The sequence below is a fragment of the Thermobia domestica genome, chromosome 7, assembly GCF_964235325.1.
Source record: "Thermobia domestica chromosome 7, izTheDome1.hap1.1, whole genome shotgun sequence".
Classification (NCBI taxonomy): Eukaryota; Metazoa; Arthropoda; class Insecta; order Zygentoma; family Lepismatidae; genus Thermobia; species Thermobia domestica.
In genome coordinates, this window is record NC_137460.1 from 256,476,787 (window position 1) to 256,482,786 (window position 6,000).

Here is a 6,000-nt window from a genome sequence, read left to right on the forward strand (position 1 = left end):
CCTGCCCATTTCTCGAAATTTCACGCGTTAATTCATATGTAAGAGAAGTCGGAGTGCCTTTTCAGAAATTAAGTCAGAGAGAGGAGACAAACCGACGTTTATTACTAAAGGTGGTTCAGAGTTTATTAATAGTATTTCATCTCTACTTCTACATAATTCTACATTACTTTATAAAATGGTTTCTTTTCATCATTTGTAAATTAGTACTTTGCTAATTTTGGCTATTGTTCAGCATTGGGGAGGGGGCAGCTTTTGCACCTACTTTTTTGCGACATCCTATTCCGATGCGGTTGTTTTATAGCTTTATACGTTAAATTACGTTACCAACATTAAATTCAGACAGCATTGCAGAGCGAGCGTTAGCGAGTGATGGCGGGTTAGAGCCTCGCATGCGACGTTGTTTTCTATCTTCGTTATCAACAATTCACTTTTTTCTCACATAAATTACTTCCACTTACCTTTACGATTTATACAAAACCCCTACTGCCCTAAAAAAATGTGTTCGACACTTTCTTGATTATTTGAGCACCACTATGAACTCATTTCTTCCGTAAATCATCCTACTTTTTGCTAGTTTTGGTCTCCCAATACTAAACATTTACCTTACTTTTTAGTGCAAATGGAAATGGAACTTAAAAAATCATATTATTAGTTATATAAAGTAAAGTCAAAGAATTTTAATTTTTTGAATCTCCACATTCTTTAAAACCTAGAAGTAAATCATAATATATTGAAATAAAGTAATTAGTCATATGGTTCTTATAATTTGGGAGATAAACGTATGAAAACAAATTTCTTCCCGGGACTTTATAGGCCAGGGAAGAAACCCGGGAAAATTCCCATTTTTTAAATTCCTTCCCACTGGGAATATTACCACTGCTCATCACTCAGTTTTACTAGACGGAACCCTGTATTTTAAAATCTTCAAAGAGATGAATTTTGATCTATAACTTATTGTTTGCTAAGACAGCAATTTGTATTGCATACTGCTAGAGCTTTACCATCCACTTACCATCATCTTAAAACAACTAACAATCAAAAAACTAGCTACAGGATGCCATGTAAATCAACGATTTAAAGTTATTAGATAATAAGATGACAAAACCATATTAAAGTCCAACAGAAGAAAAGAGTTAAAAATGCATGAAAGGAAGTTCCGACGATTATGTTTTCTACGCAAAAAGGGAGAGCGGAAATACACTTGGAGAGAAACAAAAAAAGAACAATATGTTGTGGAACCACAGCCTTCTATATACCATATAGAAGGCTATGTGTGGAACACAAACTCAATTCGGGGAGGATTGAAGCAGGCCCTGAGATAGCCGCTCCACTACTGAAACCGAGTGCCCTCAGTTTTACTAATAAAGCAACTCGTTTGGGTTTTAGAAAAAAGAAATGGGATAGTCTTTTGTATAGAATAAAAAGCTAATAATATAGTTGACTTGGTATAGGTATTCATCAATTATATTAAGAATGCATGGAGTTAGTAAATTCTAAGCAGGTACAGAAATATATATATATATATATATATATATATATATATATATATATATATATATATATATATATAAATCTAACGAAAAATGTCAGTATTTATGCGCGATAGATGTGTAGAACAGGATTACAGAAAAGGAATTAGTAGTTAGGGTGGTAGACTTGTTACTGTAGTCAAACCATGAATTTACAATCAAAGCAATAGTCACGAACAACGATACACTTTTCCTGCATTCCAAAAAGTATAGAAAGCTTACTTGTGCAAATTTCCGTAATGTCATAACGGAGATTTCATCTTATAACTTGGCGCAACATGATGTATCCTTAAATCATGGTTTAGTCACGGGAAAAAAGAAAGAAGTAATAGCTACTTCGCATGAAAAGTTTAGATGTTCACTGTTTGGGCAAAACTCAGCAAAAAATAAAGGTTAATGCGAAAGAACATTCTCCTGGTTCTGTTCTGAATTCATAGTAGACACTTGCTGCAAGTTGCAAAACATTCTAGTATTTTTTTGTCACTAATCTCAAAGTAAATTATTTTACGTGATACTTGTATTACCTGTATAGGTTCGATTTCGTGCTTATTTTCAGTTGTTGGACTCTTGTTTACATCAGTACAATTCGTCATTAATTTGAAATAACGAACTAACTTACAAGCTTGCGGCCTTATTTGCCTCTTTGTATTCTATACAATCCTATCTAATTTTATACTTTACTGATAACAGGTTAATTGACATTAAAAAAAAAATCTGTCTGATTTAAGTGCGAGCCATGTTGAATGTGATGCGTTCTTCACGGGATTCAATTTTTATGATATGATCATTACTATAATGGAAAATATTTTCAAGATTTCTTTATTCGTTTTTTGTACCTCTAAATTTACACAAAAGGTAAGCAAGCAACAGAACATAATATGGGAATGTTTCAGATCCATTGTGTTATTAGTTAACCTAAAACTTGTATGGATTATGCTCCAGTAATTGATAGAAATACAGAAATGTAGAGTGGTAGCTAATGAGAATAGAGTTGTATCTGAACCTAACGTGGTGAAATGGGGAAAAACTTTGGTCCCGATCTTACAAGGAAACTTACCGATGTGTAACTCACCGATACGAATAAAACTTTGCTTACTTGTAAAACATCGAAAAATAATCGACACGTATTCTTTTTTATTTCGGCAATGATGTGGGTTTAAGGGTAGAAACCACCATTTGAACGTTAGGGGTGGTCGAAGCATACACCGAAAACAATCATTTAATGTAGAAAAAAACAATCTGCTAGGGGAGGAGCTAATCCAGAATCTGACGCCAAAATACAAAATGTCTATGATCCAATATGTGCCCTCAGTTTTACTGATAAAGCAACTCGTTTGGGTTTTAGAAAAAAGAAATGGGATAGTCTTTTGTATATATGATGATCCAATATGGTGACTACAACTACTAAATTCATCTGATTTGAAATGCTCTGCAGATAGCCAAGAACAATTATAGTTGGCAGGGACTACTGCGAGAAGGTTATAAATCAATTTGAAACCTCTTTTAATATTTATTAACAGGATACTTGATCGAAGTGAATTTCTGAATTTCTTTGCTCATTTATAGTGAGTCCCTTTGCCTCGCACTATTCGGAGTGCTTATTTATAGTGAGTCCAATCGCATCTCACTATTCGGGGTACTTATTTATAGAGTATCCTTTTCTCAATAGTTGGGGTGCTTAATTATAGTGTGTTACCTCACCTCTCACTATTCGAAGTGCATGTTTATAGTGGATCCCTTCGCCTCTCACTACGTCAGAATTTCATATATATCATCAAGTCTTACAATTATGAATTTATAAGAAAACGTTTTACAATAACGATATTCTGTAAAAGAAAAAATCCATTAAAAACAAAGTAACACAGCTGTATTTTAGGTTTATGAGTTAGGATTACTCGTGTAAAATCATTAAAAGTGGTTTAGGACGGATACAATGAGTGACTGTATGAAAAATGACTGTATTGATACTATTTTCAACGAGTGCTGTACTTCTTACCAGCGTACAGAAGCTTACAAGTGAAGCGTAGCTAGTATGATACAAGTCGTATTGAAACTCATAATATTGTCAAAACGCCCTTGTTTTCACTACCATCGCTTACGCGTAACTTCCACTGTTGCTGATACAGTCCCATGCTATGATGCGCGCCCAACTGCTACGCTCTTCTTCGACCCTCATTCGTGGTTTCTAGTAGCCACCTAGCACAGGTTGATTTGTTTTTGCACTGTAATTTTTATGCAATACATTTGGACGCCGTATTTATATGCAAACTGTAGAATTGTAATTGGATTGAGTATAGCCCGCTCCCCCAGTGATTTTTAACGAATCATAGTGATTCTAACAATTCATTTTAGTTCATAATGAATCGGAACCGCATGTTATAAAGATTTAAGATGTAAATCTTGTGGTAAGGAAGCTTTAGTATAAGTAGTAGTAGTAGTAGTAGTGATAGTAGCAATAGTAATAGTAGTAAAAGCAGTAGTATTGGTAGTGAATCTTCCAGTTCCGGTGACAAAGAACTGGGAGGAGCGGGCTATACACAAGCCTTGTAATTGATAAACATTATCTTCAAGTGCCCTCCTTGAATTTTTGCTATGCTAAATTGGATAATGTCATGTCGCTCAACGCAATTTGGAGAACACGAAGAAGGCAATTTGTGAAAGAATTATAACATTTCAAAAGTTCTTTCGAGTGGTGCATCGAAACTTGCCTGAACGCCCCGATGTAAATAATTTTCGTGCAATTTTATTATATGGATCCATAAGTAGTAGTATTTTATTATAAGTAGTAGTAGAAGAAGAATAGGAAGTAGTACTATTAGTAATAGTAGGAATGGGTTTCTAACTCCGTAGGGCCGGTTGGATTCTGTTCTCGACAAGAAATAGGCAAATTAGACTTGCCAAAACTTCTCTGCACATTTTACAATCTATGGATCAGTATAGTAAAACTGCAGCATAATTGTAACTGGCCTATGTTTAGCACAAGGGGTCCAGCTCGTTTCTCTAAAAAATGTTACTATTTTGGTAATTTCTGTTCACATTCTGTTAGTTTAGGGTAGGGTTGGTTAGTTTAAGTTAGGTTAGGCTAGTTTAGGTTACGTTAGGTTAGTTTAGTTTATGTCATATTAGTGTAGGAGTCCCGCATACTTTTGGAAAAAATGATAGAATTTCGGGTAATAGTTAAGAACAGCTACTTCTCATCTCCCGTGCACGAGGATACATCTTAATGTTGCACTACCTGAACACCCTAAGTACAAGGGCAAGAACTCAGTCTATTACCTACTTTTTAACATCCTAGATAGTCAATGAATAATTCCTGAAAGTATGGCGTTTCTCGTCCTTCCCTAAATGGGAAGTACGGCTCCTTAACTATAACCGAATTTCGCTTATATCTACTAATGTTACGTTAGTTTAGGTTAGTTCAGGTTAGCTTAGTTCATTAGTTCATGTTGGGTTAGGTTAGGTTAGATTTGGTTACGTCATGTTACGTCTAAGTACTTGCATCACTCATTTCCCCTGTAAATGTTGTGTTTGTTACGTGTTTCTGGACCCCATTTACTAAACATACTCCTTTTAACTTTCCTTATCCGTATATTACTCTCGTATTGATTCAGTGGCGTATTTACGACTTTGTTTCGGAGGGGTTTTTGCTAACCTTCGAGGGGGGGTTGCCTGAAAATGAGAAAATTCAGCAAGATATTTCATATACTTTACTATAGAATGTAATATTTTGTGGGGGACCTAAGCCCGGAAGACCCCCTAAATACGCCACTGTATTGATTATATATTTCATGCGCAGGAGACATTAAGCTGCCTGGAGCCCGAAACGTCGACCCTATCCTATTCTTACTTTTTACTTTCACGCATATCAACCTAACAGTATAACATACACGAAACTATTTCACATTTAAACTAGTGCACTTTCACTTACACGTTAAGAAAAAGAACCCAAACCAAACTAACAATAATTATGAGAATCCATTTCTCTTGTCCTGTCTTATGACTATTATCAGGCAAATAGGTCGGTGCACCACCTCACTACTCATATGTGCTACAAATGCTAAATTGTCAAATGTGTACCTTAAACAGAGGATTTATGATTTAAAATAAAAATAGAATAAAATACAGGACACAATCGGTAAGAAATGACACAAGTCAGGAAAATAGTCAAAATCAGGGAAAGGTCAAAATCAGGAAAGAAGTTCACACAGGGAAAGAGGGCTAAAAGCCAAGATGAAGAGGGCAAAAAAGTAAGGGAAAGTGGGAAGTATAAAATGAAAAAACAAAGCGTATAAAAAAGAAGGGAATGTATGTACGTGTAAATGTAACAGAAAGTGTAAGTGTAGTGTAGGTGTATAGCAAGGCCCACTTAACCTTCTTCCTCACGGAGAACCACGTGCCTGAAGTTGGCCCCCCACCTCTCCCAAATTACACTAAACATTGCACATCGTTAGTGCAAGTTAATGCACTCAGA

The 6,000-nt window shown here is 35.3% G+C and overlaps 1 protein-coding gene across 3 annotated transcripts in view; it reads right to left on the reverse strand.

The window, feature by feature from the left end:
- The window catches only part of LOC145690843 (uncharacterized), a 112,356-nt gene extending 106,806 nt beyond the window's left edge, over positions 1 to 5,550 (reverse strand). For 2 of the 3 annotated variants that reach the window (XM_081766199.1, XM_081766193.1), the window contains exon 1: positions 5,458 to 5,550. The gene's annotated coding sequence lies outside the window, so the exon portion shown is untranslated. The remainder of the gene's footprint in view (positions 1 to 5,457) is intronic. The other variant, XM_081766194.1, reaches the window with a different exon arrangement.
- Between the last annotated feature and the right edge of the window lie 450 nt (positions 5,551 to 6,000).